The sequence below is a fragment of the Pteropus alecto genome, unplaced genomic scaffold, assembly GCF_000325575.1.
Source record: "Pteropus alecto unplaced genomic scaffold, ASM32557v1 scaffold98, whole genome shotgun sequence".
Lineage (NCBI taxonomy): Eukaryota > Metazoa > Chordata > Mammalia > Chiroptera > Pteropodidae > Pteropus > Pteropus alecto.
The window spans coordinates 10,994,406-11,013,109 of NW_006443570.1; the positions used below are offsets into that span (position 1 = coordinate 10,994,406).

The following is an 18,704-nucleotide window of genomic DNA, read 5'->3' on the forward strand; positions in this document are numbered from 1 at the left end:
AAAGGAAGGAGAGAAGGAAGGAATGAGGGAGGGAAGGAAGGAGGGAAAGAAGAAAAGGGAGAAAAGGAAGGAAGTGGGGAGGGAGGGAAGGAAGAAAGGAAGGACTTTAAGTGCCAGGCACAATCCTAGAAGCATATAGGCATCGTCTTTATATCTTTATCACCATTGCTGTAACCCAGTGAGTTATAAAGGTTATTTCTATGTCATAGAGAAGGAAACAGTCTAGCAGCACCCAGAGTGAGTGTGAGAGCTTACATCCTTGAATAGACCAGGTAGCTGGGTGGTGTAAGGATTAGGAAGCTTCCCCTGAACTCACCACTTTTGTTGATGCCAGTGGTCTTGAGCAGGACCCATAGGCCTTCCCTCGACAAGCAGTGAAAAAGCTGGAAAGGTGATTCCTCCTGGGAGAGTTGCATAGTGACCACCTTTGGTCCTGCCAAGGGGTAGATGACTGACCACAGACCCTGTGCCATGGGAAGGCCTTGCTTGAGGGTGGGCACTGCATCTCTCAAGATATGGGTTCACTTTTCTTCCTAACAGGGCCCTAGGAGTCCTGGCAGGAGCCAGATAAGGACATCAGCTGCTTTATAGAACCAATGGGCAGGGCCCAGGAGGCTGGGGGAGAGGGCTGGGAAAAGGAAAAGATGGTTTCTTTCTGGGAAGTTTCCATTCCGTGGGGAAAGTGTGGTTGCTTAGGGCTCCCAGTCCAATCTGACAAGGGAAGCAAGAGCTCTGCACACAAGGAGTTTAAGAAAGACGGCAGAAAGAAGGCATAGCCCAGGTATTCCAAGAATCACTGTCAGGGGAGAGAAAGACCTATTTCTTCAACCCTGGCTACAGATTGCCCCACCCCGACCAACCATCTCTGTAATCAAAGCCACCAACCCTGCCCTGAACCATGGCAAGAGCCGGGATGAGACAGCCCCTGCAGCCTGCTCCTGCCTAGCCTCAGAGCACCCTCCTGCAGCCCTTTCTATCAGGGCTGCCTGCTCCTGGGAGGTCTGCAGCTTTGGCCAGGCCCAGCGGCTCTGCTGGGAGGCTGGTTTGCAATCAAGGCTGCTGTGATCAGGCCCACCTTTCCTTCTTCACCAGGAGCCTCGGGAGCTTGGGAGACATTCCAGGGCTGGCTCTGACATGAATTTGCTGCTCAGCGCGCCAGGCGATCAGAGCTGACTCCGCTCCCTTCTCCCTTGGAGGTGTTGATAGTAACAGCAGAGACGAGCTGCCAAGTTGGCAGGAGAACAGAGCGACTATGCACTGCGGATTGAGGGGGGCAGGGAACAGCAAGCCAGCAGAGGGCTGGGCCACAGCAGCAGTTTGTTTATCCTGAGATTGAAAGGGTCCCTCCAGTCTGGGCGGCCAGCATCTTGCATAAGAAGGAGAAACTATGGGGAAGGTGGTGACTCCAGGGGAAGCTGGAGGCAGTGATGCAGGGTGAGGCCTCTAGGAGGTTCCCTGGTCTGGGTGCTGCAGGAGTCAGTGGGTGGGACCTCTGGCTAGGCCTGAAGCCACCAGCCAGCCTGGCCCCTAGAGGCATGCCAAGCCTCTGAGGCAGGATAGAGATCCACCTTTGTTCCTTCTGTTGATGAAGCAGCTGTGGAGTTTATAAAAAGAAATGGACCTGGGGTGGGGAGCTGGTGAATTCAGAAGCTGCTTCCTCTCAAAAAGAACTTTAGGAGGGCACCCATGTTTTCAACAATTTGGTTTCTTTGAGCCTGAGAAATTTATATCTACTTCAGATTCAACTAAGGAGTGATAGCAAAAACTGCTTACTACATGGCAGACACTGTTCTAAGAGCTTTATGTATGTGAATGTACTGAATATTCATGACTTTATCAGGTGGGTACTATTATTATTCCCATTTTATTAATGAAGTAACTGGGGCATAGAGAGGTTAAGTGACTTACCCAAGGTCACAGAGCCAGTGAGTAGCAAAGTTGGGCTTGTGTCACTTAGGCCATGTTCCCATCTCTTATATAAACTGCCTTCATAATGCAACAGAGTTCTTAGCACAGTGCTTGGCACAGAGCAAAGCGTTTAGTAAATGTTAGCTCCCGCCATGACTCCCCCAGAGCAGTTCCCAACAAGAGACCCAGGCTCCTAACATCCTCCTCAGGGACTCCATGGGGCCCTAAGTCTGTCTTCTTTTCCATCTTTGATCCAAACTACCTCTGTTATCCTAGGAGCTGGAGCAATTCCTCCTTTGGAGTGAAAGCCCCTGGCCTTCCCCGCTCCCCTTCTCCTCCCTATTCCCCTTCCTCCTGCCTGAGGCAGAGCAGAGCAGAAGAATTCTCAGCTTCTTCTAGTTACCCTCAGCCTGCAAAGAAAACATAGTCTGCTGTGCCTGCTGCCAGTCCCTCTCTGGTGACAGCCACAACCCATTTGCTCAGTGCCAGCCCTAGCCTGTACTGCGGGTAGAGCTGGGAGCCTAAGGCTGGACCCTAGTGCCCTGTATGAGACCCTGGGCCAGTCACTTCAAGGCTGGGTCTTGAGTGTTGCTCAAAGGGAGAAGCGTGTGCTAAATAACTTCTTGAAGACCCTTTCGGCTCTCAGAGCTATGACTGAAGGTTGGTGTGCTGCATTTGTAAGCTTTTCCTAGGGTAGGAATTCTGTTACAGGCATGTTCCCCATGTTTTGAAGGAGTTCATTTATTCAGCATTGCGAATTAGTAACCAAGCTTTACAAGTCCACTGAAGTGTGCTACTGGCCACCTTTGCTCCTTAGGAGGTCCCAGGGGATGAATCCTTTGCCACTTTCTGGGCAGCCAGAGCTACCTCCTGTCAGCTGTGAGATAGCCAAACCAGAGCCAGGAGCCCTGATTACTTCCTAGGCCTGAGTTCCTCCCTGGGACAATGAAACCCCAGTTATCAGTGCCAAGGGAACAGAACTGCAGTGTAGGTGTCTCAGAATGACACCGGGAAGCACTGTGGGGACATTGGCTACCAAGTCACCCTTAGTTGTTCCTTCAGGTAACTACTGATGACAGGAGGAGGTCAGGTGGGGTTGGGAAGCTGGGGCGGAAAACTCTGCCGTGGTTAACTCTGAAGAAAATAGAATATTCTAAATTTCATACTTGAAGAACAGAGAAAGCAGGGATGTGGTACCTTCGAGTCAGAAACCTTTAATTAAATAAATGTTCAGTCCCCAGGAATCAGCTGGAGGGTGGTGGTCACTAATTATGAACAAAGAGGGCTGTCACACTCCGACAGCTCCTTTCTCCGTGCTCACTGCACCGGCAGTCCCTAAGATCCTTAAGGATGGGGGTGTTCCCTGCCTGGGCCAGGAGGTAGAGGAGAGACCGAAGCACCCACGCAGAGGAGAGGTTCTGAGGTGTGTCAAGGCACACCCAGAACACAGTTGCCCATTACCACAGAGAGCTGACCACCATCTGATTCTTCGGGGTCCAAAATATTGAACTTGCTGTATCGGAGACTTGCTTTTTCCTATGAGAAAACATCTCCAGTGTTGTAATAGAAAGATTGCCTTGCAGTTAACTTGCTGGCACGGATCTGTTCTATAAAGTTACAAGGGTCTTTGTCCATTGCTTCCAGAAATACCTCTACTCTGTCAGACCCCAAGGGGCTCATCGACAACTGATGACAAGGAGTCTGAGGGGTGGGTATAGAGGGAGACTTCAGAGGTTGGGCAGCAGCTTCCTTCCTTCCTTCCTTTTTTCCTTCCTTCCTCCTGCTGTTGATTCTGTTTGGTGCCAAGCAGTAGTCAGAAGAAAGGCACAACATTAGGGGAGGTGAGAGGCAAAGAGCCTGAGAAGGAGCATTTACCAGGGAAAAGAGGATGAAGGTAAGAGTGAGAGAGCCCCAAGGGACTGGAGAAGGGAGACTGCAGGAGAGGGAGGGCCTTCCTAGCGGGTGGGGTTGAGGGGAGGCAGAGGGCACACTTCCCAGTCCTTGACCTTCTTGGATGGGGTGCATGACAGGCCAGCCCAGAGTGGAGAGATGCCTAAGATGACCTGTCAGAGTTCGAAATCCAGAATGGGTGAGCAGAAGTAGGTCAAGGTTCGATTTTCCTGAAGAAGCCCTGAGCTGGAGACAGGATGCGTTGACTCTTCATTTATTTATGAGGCTATCGATTATAATGCAGTTTTTCCACAGGATCCTGAGGTAGCTGAAGTTGGTAGAAGAAAAACACTTACCAGCTAGCTTCTTTTGCCCTGGAGATGTCAGGCGCTCAGCTAGGCTGTCCTCCTCTCTCTCCTCGTTCTCTCTCTTCTCCCCACACCTTTTGCAGCTCTCACCTGTGTACCCTGAAGACTAATTGGGGGCTCAGGACAGCCCCTCTAGTTCCCTCTCTTCTCAGGTCTGGTGGTTCTTCCAATATCTAGGACACACTCCAGCACCCCAAATTCTAACAGCAGGGCATTGCTTAACTCAAGTAAAGAGCTGTAAAGGCATCTGACATGTTCCCAGTAAAATCTTTTTGTTTTACTGAGAAGCAACAGAGGCCAAGGGGAAGTGATTTCCCCAAAGTCCACAAAGGGAGACACAATCTGGATAAGAACGGAGGCCTCCTGATTCCTCTAGGCGAGGACCCTTTGCAAGGTACCACGGTACCTCTCAATCTGATCCCTCAATCCAGAGCTGGGATGCCCCCTGAGCTAGGAATCACTCTCTGAGACTCTTGTCCCCCTTTGCAGTCTCTCAGCAGGGCCTTTCCTTAGTTTTGCACTTGATGACATCTTTGCTCTCAGTCTGCCTCACTCCAAAATAGGACTGAGGAAGTTCTGTATAACCCCAAAGGAAAACAGGCTAGTGATAATGACTATGAGCCTGATCAGCCTTGCCTGACCTTATCTATCCTCTACTCCCACCTTCCTACCCATCAGCCATCGTTCCTGAAGTCTCTCCCAGCCTTTGTGCCCCAACACCAGCCTTCTGGTACGCAGAGATGCCCACATTCACTCATCCCTGTGAAAGAAGATGGTTCTTCTCAGCTCTGTTTCCAGGGCTCAATTTGCTGGAGAGACAGGAATAAACCTTTCCAGGTGGGCAGAATCCAGGAGACAGGCCAGCACACTGCACCAAGCCCCAAGGGCAGGCTCCCCGATCTTTGGGGACCCTGGAGTTTGGTTCAACAGAACGTGGCTCTAAACATTCAGACCATTGCTTGAGGCTAAGTGGGCATTCTGCCCTATGTCATTGTACTTTTTAAGCTCATTAAATGTTTCAAAGTTTAACCCTGACCCAATTTACTAGCCTCATCTCTTCCCTTCTTACAGGCTATGCTGTAGCCAACAGGAATTCCATAAAAACATGATTTTCTTTCTGTGCCCCTATCCTTCTAGAATGCCCTACCCTCCTGCTCCAGAAAATTCATGTTCTATGTCACCTTCCCTGATTATACCAGCTGACAACCGTTGAGTTCTACTTTGCACTAGACACTATACTCTTTTTTATAATAACCTCAAAATTCTCCCCATTTATCCATTGGGTTACACAGTTATTAAGTGGCAAAGTCAGAATTTGAACACAGGCCTATGTCTCCAGACTCTATATTCTCAGGCACTATACTATATTACCTCTCAAGAAACAGCTACCCTTTCCAAAATTATTTTTCTCTTATCTACGATTGTATCTTCACTTTATTACACATTACTTTTTTATTTTTTTCCTGTAACTACTGATATCATAAATACCTTTTGAAGACTGTGAGCTCTTCAAGAGTAGGACCTGGGTTACATTTGGTGTGTCCCCAACACAAAGCCCAGTGCTAGCACATGGTAGGAGGCTATTAAATGTGTTTTGGACGAAGAAATGAACATGTGACCTAATGGATTTGAATCATAGCGAGGTCTAATGTCTGCCTACAATGGAGTAGGGAATTGGAACTCATTTTTCTGACGGGCCCGGTTTCACATTTCCTTTTTTAAGGCACCATGGGAAATGAAGGGAATGGAGGCATTTCATAGATGAGTGAGAACAAGAAGGCAAACTCCTGCCTGTCTGTAATTACAGAGCCCTTCGTGCTGGCTGCTGCTGGCAGCATGCTGGGGAATGTGTTTTCAATTCTCCGGGTTGGGAACTGTGGGTACTACTGATTGCTTTGTGAGATCTGACCTGGCTGTGAAAGGAAAAGAGAAACAAGGATAATAAAAGCTGTGAGGGATGGCTTTGTCAGGTGTGGGGTCTACCCCAAGAGGGAGGGGCCTCCAACATGTATCCCAACTTCCGGACCCACTTCAGTAGGACAAAGAGAAACCTTCTTTTGGGATCAGGGACTCTATGTGGAGCAGCCCATGGCAGGGTGGTCTCTAGCTGGGTTAAAGGGCAGTGTTAATCCACCTGTAGTCCTTCCGAGTGTAGAAGGAGTAATGAGAAGTTCTAAGGTTCAGGGACCTCGGCAGAAGACCTGGGCATCAATTACAAAGGGTGTGTGTGTGTGTGTGTGTGTGTGTGTGGGTGTGTGTGTTCATGTTCACCTGAGTATATCAGAAGCACTGCAGGGGCCAAAATGGAACTGTGCTTCTTTCAGGGTCCTGAGGTCCCAGCTGGGTCCACTTTCTCCAAGGCTCTGTTCAAAACTCAGCTTTTCTGGTCCAAGTTTATTTTTTTATTAATTAATTATTTAATTTATTTAGGAATTTATCTGTTCTGGTCCAAGTTTAGAATAGGCAGATCAGGCTACTGGGCCATGGTAGGGAGGATGGTTTCTAGCTCTGACACTTTCGCTGAGAGAAGGTGGGCTCCCACCCACCACTCCCAGCCTCATTTCCACAACTGTATGTTCATCTCTTGCCCAAACAGAACAACAGTCTAAAAACCTTGTCTTTGCATGGTACCTTTTACTCTGATACTTGTATTTTTAAAGCCCATTTACATCCATCATCACCTTCCATTCTTACAACAGCCCCTCCAGAGGTACAGAAAGCGGAGTTTTCTGATTATAGATGAGGAATTGAAGCACAGAGAGGCTATGTGATTTGGGTCACAAAACACATTAGCAGTGGAGCCCCAGGGAATCCCTCTCTGGCTTCCTGACTCCAAGTTCTTTCCTGTTTTTGGCTCTGGCTCCCCATTCCTCCATCTCCTTTACCACCAGTTTACTAAAAGGAAATCTCAACAGAGAGGCTCACGCTCCATTAGCAACATACACATCAACTCTCCTGGTGCTGGGTAAACAGTAACTCAAAACGGGCACCCTCCTCCTTCTCCCCTTTCAACCCTCTCCTCCCGCTCCGCCCCCACCCAGGAGGAAGCTCATCTCTGGTGAGAATCCTCAAATAGCTCTTTCTGAAAATGTGGGGGCACATGCCAGGGAGCTTTCCTGGGAGGAAAGTGAGCGCCATTTGGGTTTCCTGAGGAGGAGGAAGAGATGGTGGTGGCCCGGGTCTCCATAAATAGGCCTCTGGGGCCTGAGGCAGGATGGAAGACCAGGCAATATGTTGTAAGTTTCTCTTTGCCTCACCTCCAAAACTGGGAACCTAATGGTCACTGGCTGGCCCTTTCTTTGAGATCGGAAATCATCTAGTCTGGCCCTACCCACATCTGAAATTTTATTTATCTGGCTTTGGGGTGAGTCACTCATTCATTCAGCAAATACTTGTTGACTACTGACCATGTGCCAGCCTTTGCTCTAGGTGCAGGGGATACCACAGTGAATATGACAGGCGAGATTCTGGTTGGTCTGGAGGTCACAGTTAGTTGGCACACTGTTATTTGGGGATGGAGTGGGGTGAGGTCAGGATAGAGAAGTAATGGGAGCTCAGAGAAGCAGGGTAGCTGGGAAGACCTCCTGGAGAAGAGACACATCTAAGCTGAGGCTGGAAAGATGGAGGAGCAGTAAGCTACCCGAGAGGGGAAAGACTGTTCCAGGCACAGGGAATAGCATGTGTGAAGGCCTGGAGGCTGGAGTGTACCTGGTATATGTAAGAAACTGAAAAAAGTGCAGAGGGCTGAAGCGTAGTGTGAAAGGGGCAGGCGGAGGGAGGAGGTAGTGAAAGATGAGGCTACAGGGTGAGACTGGGGCTGGGTTACAGAGGACTTGAAAACAATATTGAGTAGAATGAACTTTATCCTAAAGACAAAGATAAACCACTGAAAGTTTTTAAGAAGATGTGTGACATGTTCAGAATTGTGTTTTAGAAAGATCTTTTCTACTTTTCAGGGTGATGGTGCTGTTTAATAAAGATATAAGAGCCATAAATGTGAACCATGTGTGATATGAAATTTTCTAGTAGCCACATTAAAAATTAAAAAAAAAAAAAAGAGTCTATGGCCATGTTACCCTGAACAAGCCCAATCCTGTCTGATCTCGGAAGCTAAGCAGGGTTGGGCCTGGTTAGTACTTGGATGGGAGATCACCTAGGAAGACCAGGTGCTGTAGGCATAAAAAATAAAAAAAAATGAGAGATTGTAAGCTGACAAGGTCCTTGTAATCGGTGAGGTCAACCAAGGGTTGCCTTGCCTAAAAAAAATATAAAATAAAAAAAGTATAAAAAAGAGGCAAAATTAATTTTAAATAATATATTTTATTTAATTCAATGTATCAAAATTATCATTTAACATATAATCAATAGAGAAATATTAAGATATTTTAATTTTTTTCCTATTAAGCCTTTGAAATCTAGGATATATTTTATACTTACAATGCATCTTGGTTTGGACAAGCCACCTTTTGAGTACTTAATAGCCACATGTGTTTAGTGGCCACCATGTTGGATGGGGTAGATATAGAGAATGCATTTGAGAGGAGTAAGAATGACCAAGCTGTTGCAGTTGACCTGCAGGAGGATGGTGGCTTGGGCATAAAGACAAAAGGAAAGATTTCAGAGATATAACTCCCAGGTTGTCATACCAGGCCTGGACCTAATACCTCTGTACTCCTTTTATCTAAAAGAAAAATAAACTCCTTTCTTCTTTGGGCCATTTATTTGGGGTTTTCCTTCTACTCACAGCTGGACCTAATTTTAATGAGTATGGCACATAAATGGAGATGTCCAAAGGTCAGTTAGATCTGATGGGTCTGAGAAAGCTACATATAGATTTGGGAGTTCTCAATCCACAGTTGGCCATCGAAACTATGGCAACACGTGAGATCTCCAAGGGACAATGGTCTAGTGAAAATATAAAAGGATCTAGAACAAAACTCTGAGAAACACCAGCACTCAGGATGGGCAGAGGACAAGGAGCTTGCTAAGGCAGCTAGAGAGGTAGGAAGGAAATCGGGGACGTGCTCTGCCATGGAAGCTTAGGGAGGAGACAGTACCAAAGAGGGGTGATCAACAGTGGTAAAGGCAGCTCTCTCTGCTGTTTTTATGGGTGTGGATGGCACCATTGAGCCTGAAGAAACCAACTTAGGTTTCTGTTGCAGCCCCGAATTCCTATATAAGCTGGTTATGTCATCTTCCTGCTCAGTGCCCTTCAATGTGTCCCAAGTTTCTTAAGGATAAAGTTCTCTAGCTCCTTAGCACATCCTCAGGCCCCTCTAAAGTCTGTCCCTAGCTTTTCTGTCTAGCCTGTTCCTTTCCCCAGCACACTCTGTCCCTGCCAGGCTTGGCTTCCTACCATTCCCTGCCTTGGCTTGTGTGCTTCTTTCTGACTGAAGAATCTTCTCTTCCTCCCTTTTCTCTTTTCCCCTGAATCCTACCACGCTTCAAGACTTATCTTAAATGTCAACTCTTCTTGTTCCCTGATTCTTCCAGCCAGATTAAATGCCCCCAATCCCCATGCCCTCATGTGCCAACTGTGATCGAGAGTTTTGCTTACTCTTAATCACAGTCCTCAATGTAGTCTGGCCTGTGTTAAAGTTGTTGTGTACATGAGTGTCTCCCTAACTATACTGTGAGCTTGGAAAAGTCTGAGGCTGCTTTTGGCTACTCATCTCTATCCACCTTGGTGCCTTCCTAAGAGCTTTTTACAGATGTTTAAGAAATGTTTATGGGGAAAAAAAAGAAATGTTTATAGGTTTAAAGAAATTGTTGTTTCTCACAGCTCCCAAGTAATAGTGTGGTCTCTATCTTCTTTGTCATATCACTTCAGGAGTTATGGGACTGAGGGAGACACTAAAATAGAGAGAACCTTGATTTAGAGTGAAATAGACAAGGAGTTGAGTTTGAATCCAGCTGCTCAAAGAAATAGTCCCAGTCTGAGCTTCCCTTGACCCACGCAGCTTGTATCATCTGAGTGCTCAAGAACCACTTTATTAAGAGAAAAGCAATAAAAAAATTAATGAAATTAAAAGTTAGTTGTTTTAAGAGATGAACAAAATTGACAAATCTTTAGCTAGAGTGACCAAGAAAAAAGCAAAGACTAAAGTTACTAAAATGAGGACTGAAAGAGGGACATTAGTACAGACCTTAGAGAAACAAAAAAGATTATGAAAGAATACTATGAAAAATTATACTATATAATGCTATCAAATTAGATTGGTAGAGAGACAAAAACTACTGAGACTATTTCAAGAAGTAGGTAATTTGAATAGGCTTAAAAAAAGTAGAGATTGCTAGTATTTTTAAAACTTCCTGCAAAGAAAATTCCAGGCTCAGGTGGCTTCACTGGTGAATTCTACCACATATTTAAAGAATGAATACCAATCTTTCACACTCTTCCAAAAAATAGAATAGGAGACAACACTTTCCTACTCATTTCATATATTACCCAGATACCAAAAACCAAAGACATCAAAGAAAAATATATATCAACATCACTTATGAATATAGATGCAAAAATCCTCAACAAAATACAAACAAACTGAACCCAGCAACAGATAAAAAGGATTATACAGGTCTACAGCCATGCTACCCTGAACACGCCCGATCTCATCTGATGCTGGAAGCTAAGCAGGGTCAGGCCTGTTTAGTATTTGGATGGGAAACCACCTAGGAAGACCGGGTGCTGTAGGTCGCAAACAAACAACAACAAATAAGGATTATACATCATGATCAAATAAGATTTATTCCAGGAATGAAAATTGGTTTCATATTTAAAAACCAATCTAATACACCACATTAATAGAAAAATGGACCAAAACCACATGATCTATCTTAATAGATACAAAACAAGTATTTGAAAAAGTTCAACACCCTTTCATGATAAAAACACTCAACAAACCAGGAATAGAAGTGAACTTCCTCAATTTGGTAAAGAGCGCCTACAAAAACCCCACATCTAACATTAGACTTAGTGGTGAAAGACAAAGCTTTCCCCCTAAGATCAAGATCAAGACCAAGATGTCTTCTGTTCAACACTATACTGAAGGTTCTAGCCAGGATAATTGGGTAAGAAAAAGAATAAAAGGCACCTAGATTGGGCAGAAGTGAAACTATGTATATGATGTGGTCATGTATATAGAAAATTCTAAAGAAAACACATGCATACACAATTAGAAATTAATGAATGAGATCAGCAAGGTTGCAGAATACAGACTACGATATACAAAAATCAATTGTATTTCTATACATTAGTAATGAACAATCTGAATATGAAATTAAGGCAACGATTTACAATAACACCAAAAATAATGTAATTCTTAGGAATATATCGAAAGAAGTGCAAGACATGTACATTGAAAATTATAATACATTATCAAAAGAAATTAAAGAAGACCTAAATAAACGAGAAGAAATCCCATGTTCATGGATCGGAAATATACATCAATGGAGTAGTATTGGGAGTCCAGAAATAAACTCCTATATCTATGGTCAAGTGATCTTTGATAAGTGTGTCAAGACAATTTAGTGGTGAAAGAATACTCTTTTCAACTAAAGATGTGCGACAATTGAATATCTGCGTGCAAAACAATGAAATTAGATCCCCATCTCACACAATATACAAAAATTAACTCAAACTAGATCATTTAGCAAGAGCTAAGACTCTTAGAAGAAAACATAGGAGTAAATCTTTGTGATCTTGGGTCGGACAGTGACTTCTTGGATATGACATCAAAAGCACAAAGGACAAAAGGAAAAATAGACAAATTGGTCTTCATCAAAATTAAAAACTTTGTGCTTCTAAGGCCACCATCAAGAAAGTGAAAATACAATACATAGAATGAGAGAAAGTATTTGTAAACTATTACTCTAACGACGGCCTAGTATCCAGAATATATAAAGAACATGTATGACTCAATAATAAAAGACCAATAACCTAATTTAAAAGTGAACAAAGGATCTGAACAGACATTTCTCCACAGAAAATATACAAACTACCAATAAACACATGAAAAGATGTTCAACATCATTGGCCACCAAGGAAATGCAAATCAAAGGCATAATGAGATAACACTTCACACTAACTAGGATGGCTATAATTAAAAAGACAGATAATAACAGTTGTTGGTGAGGATGTGGAGAAATTGCCGCCTTCATACACTGCCTGTAGGAATTTTAAATGGTGCAGCTGCTTTGAAAAAACAGTCTGACCATTCTTCAAGAGGTTAAGCATAGAGTTACCATAAAACACAGCAATTCAACACCAATGTGTATATCCAAGGGAAATGAAAATGTATACCAACACAAAATCTTGTGCATGAGTGTGTTTATAGAGGCATTATTCATAATAGCTAGAAAGTGGAAACCCAAATGTCCATCGACTGATGAATGGATAAACAAAATGTGGTATGGCCACACAATGGAATATTAACTGGTTATAAAAAGGAATGAAGGACAGATTCATGGATATCATGGATGAACCTTGAAAATATTCTAAGTGAAATAAAACAGGCACGAAGGACCATATATTTTATGATTACATTTATATGAAATGTCCAGCATATGCAAATCCATAGAGACAGTAAGTTAGTGAGAATCGGGGGGAAATAGGAGAGTGACTGCCAATGAGTATGGGGTTTCTTTTTGAGGTGGGGAAATATTCTAAAGTTAGGTAGCGGTGCTGGTTGCGTAGCTCTGTGAATACACCAAAAACGACTGAGTTGAGCACTTTAAAAAGGTGAATTTTATGGTAAGTGAACTATATCTCAATCAAGCTGTTTATATATAATTACCTTATTATGTGAAATATAAGGTGGGTCTCCATTTCCTAGTGAAAAAGATAAAAAATAGCTTTTGACAACTGGAACATACTACAACATGCTTGACAATGTAAAGTTTTCTTCCAAAATGGTCCTCAAAAAGAAAGGCAAAGTTGTGCAGATCAAATATTTTAGGGCTCCTCTCAACATTCCCCACCTCACCCTAACAGACTGAGGGTGAGAGCATAGTGTATGTTTTTATGATAGTGGAGACAAAGATGCCCATGTAAAAATCTTGCCTCCCACTCTTGAGGCTCTCCAAGAGCAACTGATGGTTTCTGCCTGCCCAGTACCCATTCTCTTGCTTCTTATAACTGCATGTGAATTTTCCTTCTATCACTATTTCCCCCCTCAACCTCAGAAGGTCTATCAGTCAGGCTGCTCTTCACTTCCATGGCCAAGATGTGGACTTGTGACTCGATTTGTCCAATCAGATGCCCTTCTTTGGGAATTTAAATCAAGAGTGGGGCAACTCAAGAACAACGTTAGTGATTTGTCCCACTGGGATGCCCTGAGGAAACTGTTCCATGGTTCCCGTTCCTCAGAGTCTGGGGAGGGGGTGAGGAGGGGTATTCCAGTCCTGTTTTTTTATTCAGACATTTCTTACACCCAAGAACCTTAACCTGATATCTTGGATGTTCAAGGGCTGACAAATTCCATGTCATTGCCATGATTCTCCCACAGCAGGGGCAGGGTTCCTCAGAACTGTACAGATATTGGAGGAGGAAGACTTCTAAATTATGAGGAGTCATGGCCTAGACACCACTACTATACTTTCATTAGAGCATCTTCTCTTGGTTCCTTCTTGGTGCCCATTTGCTTTAAAATTTTAATTGAAGCTCTAGACATTCGCTGAATCTTAACTATGTCAAGATACTTTATTCGTGGAGGGGATACAAGGATGAACAAAATGATATCCCAGTTTTGGAGGGCGGTATGGGAGCAGAGAGAGATGCTCTCTGACTTCTGAGTGGATCAGCGAGAAGGATCAGAAAAAGAGCATTAAAGCTTGGCTAGAGGTAGATATTTTCTCTGACCTACAGGGAAGTTACCCTTTGTGATAGGGTATTGAAATTAGAGAATTGTAGACTTCGGGGCTGACAGCTACCTTACAGGCTATCCAGTCCTGCATTTTCTAGATGAAGAAATCCAGATTCTGAGAGATGAAATGACTTGACTAGAGCCACACTGGGCTTAGGACTTCTCCTCTGACTCCCAGTACAGCCAGTGCTTATCTCGCTAGCTCCAGTCATATGGTTGACCTTGGCTGGCTCCTCCAGGTTTCGGCAGACTTATATTTGGGGCAATATTTGGGACTCAGTAAATGGTTGCCTAGGGAAGTATGTCTTTCAAGGCCACCTAAAAAAATCAGCAAAGAATCGAGGCAGATTCTAGTAGTTCTAGTCATGTTCCTTTCTTCTTTAGGTTTTCCCCCTTGGGGACTTGGCAGAGGAAACCAGCACCAGAGTTTGCACTGCAATGGGAGTGTTAGTGTGTGTGTTCTCATCCTTCTCCATCCTCCTGGAGCCCCTAAATCAAGTCAACGGCTAAAGGGCTTGGTGAAATGACTTCTGTCACTGCCTCTTTCTTCTGGGTGACCCAGTTAGTTTTGGGTAGGAGAGCCCTTAATTGTCTTTACCTGTAAGGTGTCAGGATATCAGCCAAATACCCAGCAGAGAGTTTGAGGAGGAAATCGATTCAGAAATCAGGCTTGGACTTTCCCCAGGGCTGACAATGATTTACCTTAGCTAGCAACTTGGCTCTAGGTGGGAAAAGCCCAGTGAAAACAGCATTCATTGCTGGTTCTAGACAGACAGAAGATCCTGGCCATGGTTCTTTGAGTGGAGGACGAGACAGAGTGTCCTTCCAAGCTGTATTTTCAGCCATTAATGGGCATGATCAGTTCAACCAATACTTACAGAGAACTTCCTATGTTCCAGGAACTGTGCTGAGTTCTGCAGCCCACACATAAATAAGGTGTGATTCCTGTCTGCAAGGAACTATAGACAAACATAAGACTGACAGATACAATAGAACATGGTCAGTGATAAGACCTGGATGTAAAAAAGCACAGAAGAGGGGTATGTATCCCACCTGGGATTCAGGGAAAGCTTCATAGAGGACACTCAAAGGAGTTAACCAGGAAAGAAAGCCATAGTCTCACAGGCCAGAGAACCACAAGGACAAAAGTGTGGAATCTGGGTGTGGAGGAAACCACAGGCAGTTAGTTGATGGTGTTACTAGAGACTGAAGAGGGAGAGGGGAATTTTGGAGAGAAAAGGCAGAGACTGGTGTGTGTGTGTGTGTGTGTGTGTGTGTGTGAGACACAGGGAGGTGAGCCATGGTCTTTTTTTCCAAGCAGGGAAGAGGGAGGTGCCTGGGATATTTGCATTTTAGGTAGATCACTGTAGTGTGGATTTGGGAAGGCGGAGCCAAGAATGGGAACAAGGAACCATTTGGAGGACGTGATGAGTGCTTGATGCAGGGCATTCATAATGAGAATGAGGTACTTATAATGAAAGGAGACATAAACTGAAGAAATAGCCAGGAGGTGAATGATGATGAAGACGTGGTGGGTAAGGGAGACACACAAATCTAGTGGGGCTCACGGGTTTCTGACTTGGTGCCTGGGTGGATAATGGGGCCATGAACTGAGATGATAAATACAGAAAAGGGAAACGAATCTGGAAGAGAGATGCTGATGATGGCTACCATTTATTCATCACTTATGGACTAGGCATTGCACTAAGAGTTTTTCATGCATTTACTCACAACTCTATGAGGTGTAGATATTATTATTCTCAATTTATAGATGAGGAAAATGAAACTTTGAGATGCTAAATAGCTTGGCCAGATCTGCACAGCTGGTAGAGTGGTGAAAAGCAGTTAGAATCCAGGCACTCTGGCTCCAGAATTGATGCTCTTAACAACCAAGGTTTATGTGCATATGTGAAGAATCTGAAGTGCCTGTGGGATACCCATAGTGGAGTGGTCTGGGATTTGGGGGAGCTATCAGGGCCCAGATCATGGTAAAAACCATAAATATGGATGAAACTACTCAAATTGAGCAGTGACTGAAGCACAGTGCCCTGGGGAACCCATAGGTTAAAGAAACAGTCAGAGGGTAAGGGGCCACGGATGAAACAAAAACAAAAGTCCACTCTGAGTTTAAAATCCGAAGGCATGGTTTTGCTATCTGGGCACAAGAAAACTGGGCAATCACGAAAGTATAGTGGCATCAAATAAAAACGTGCACCAAGTTAAGCCGACATATTAATTATAACAGTTACTATGTTGCACAGTAATTATCCTAAACAGTAAGCATTTTACATAAATAGCAGTAATTAGTATAGCACAAATTTCACAAACTATATCCTGTGGAATAGTAGTTCCTGGAGATGTTAATAAATGTTTGGATAAAAAAGGGCTTTGGAGTCAGAGAAGCTCAGGAAATGCTGGTATGATTTAGAAAGAGCCCTAAACCCTGATTTACACATTATTCTTTACTGTTAGGAGGCAGGAGAGTGGAATGGCTGAGTGGAGATACTGAGAACAGACAGCCTGGGGTTGAATCCTGCCACTGACAAGCTGTGTAATTTGGGGCAAATTACTGAGCTTCTCTAAGCAGCAGTTTCCTCTGTCCAGGGGAATAGTAATATGCTCATCTTGATTGTTCGCGATTAAACGTAATCATACCTACATTTAAAACACAGAGCCTGGCACAGAGTGAGGGCTCGATAAATATTAACTCTTATCTATAAGCCATATTGTTATTAAGTCTACAGTTTAGTCCGTGTCATACACATTGACACCCATATTTCTTAAAAGTCTTAAGTCTTGATTCCGAATACTATTATTCGAAGTTCTCTGTCCCTGCCTTGACACCCCCACCACCCAAGACTGTGACTGACCAAACTCTTGCCCTACACTACTCTAGGGAAGGGGACCAGGGAAAAGGAGGATTTATAACCTGGCCACATGGCCTTGGAAGGGCCACTGCTAGTTCATAGTCACCTTTATGCATGCTCCAAAAGGTATGCATCTTTTGGGTGGACGCTGGCCTATACGAGAGCACACAGCTTACCAAGTGGAGCACAGACTGTATTTTAGCCCCACTTGCTCCTTAGGCTGAAAGCCCCTGTACAATGAACAACCTGCACAATCACACATGGCAGTTCTGACCTTCAGGCCATAGAGGAGCTGGAAGCTAATTATCATTGAAGAAAGAAGGGACCAGTTCTCCTAGTAGTCCGTGAGATTAGCTCTTCACAAGCGCTAAGTGGATAAAACATCCTCCTCCTTCTCTCTCCCTCCCCACATGCCCCACCCCCCATTCATTCACACAGAGGCTGACATCAGAATACCCTTGGTGTTTCAGGCCTTGTCTGTTTCTCTGAAATCCTGATTGAGGTTGGGAGATGACAGAGCTGTGGAAAGCAGAAGTGGGAGGGAATGATTTTCCAGGTTTCCCCTGACACATGATGAACACTAAATAAAGATGTTCCAAACCAGAGCAGGCCAGGGCCAGAGCAAGTCTGACTTCCTAACTATGGTTTGGGGCAGTGAAGGAAAAATGATGGAAATGGTAGCTGCTTAATCCTCACTGTGTGGCCTGAATGCTTGGTTTCCAATAAAGACTCTCACCACTCCTTTAGGTGGACACTTCCTTTATGAAACAGAAAGGAAGAAAAAAGCAGACGTTTCCTGTTCTCTGGAGGTGTGTCGGGTGGAGTGGAGGGCAGGCACTCTTCCAAGGTGCACATACATTTACACACACTCTCATAAACATAGCCTCTTCAGCTCCAGAGGGGCTGCTGCCTAGAAGCACCTAGAAGCCACATACAAGCCAGACCTGTGGTGATCTGGCAAGGCCTTTCCCCTCTCTGTATCTTGGTTCTCTCCTTTGTAGGGTGAGGAATATGGATGAGGTGAATTTTAAGAATCCTCAGAGCTCTGATGTGCCACGTTCCCACCTCTAGAGGGTTCTATTCACTCCCCTTCCAGTCCTGTCTAACCAGACAGGTAAAGACCTACCGACCAGGAACGCCTAACTCGCACAGGGGGCTGTGTACCAAAGACAAACCTCCCTTCTCACAATTGCACTTAGGGTCTGCCTCCATTGCCCTTGATGATAAACAGCAGCTGGGGCCCTGGCTGGGGAATTTAGGTCCTGTGGCCTAGAGTCTCAGGAAAAAGGGCTGAGCTGGATGGAGAAGGAAACATTCCCTGAATGTGAGGGGAAGGGAGCCCTGGGGCTGTTTACGACTTTACCTTTCCGTAGGGTTGGCTGTTCCTCTCTTTCCCGCATATTTGGAGGAAGGGAAGGGGTCCTGTCTTTTCCTCTGAGGCTGATGACTTCACCTCCATCCCCTTCCTCTACCTAAGGTTAGGATCTCTACTCTTTTCCATCAGCTCCAAGGGTCTGAAATCTCCATCCCCCTCTCTTCCTTTATTCTTCTTGGGATTGGGGTCTTTAGTCCTTCCCTCTCTCACAGCCTCGCCTCTTTACTCCTTTTTAGGCCTGGCCTCTCCAGCCCTGGGTAAAGGGGTCTGCATTCCTCTTTTCTCTTTAGGCCAACATTTTCCTCCCCCAACCCTTTCCAGCTCCCCTCACCCCCTCCCTCTGCCCCAAGGTATTGTGGGAGGAAACAAGATGTGGGGCGAGAGCGGCGCGGGGAGAAGCCCGCAGTGCGGGGCCAGGCGGGCGCAGCCAATGGGG

The 18,704-nt window shown here is 44.8% G+C and overlaps 2 pseudogenes; both read left to right on the forward strand.

Moving 5' to 3' along the window:
• Nucleotides 1–8,225: 8,225 nt before the first annotated feature.
• LOC112473251 lies at nucleotides 8,226–8,344 on the forward strand (annotated as a pseudogene).
• Nucleotides 8,345–10,741: 2,397 nt separating this feature from the next.
• Nucleotides 10,742–10,860, forward strand: LOC112473285 (annotated as a pseudogene).
• The last annotated feature ends 7,844 nt before the right edge of the window (nucleotides 10,861–18,704 follow it).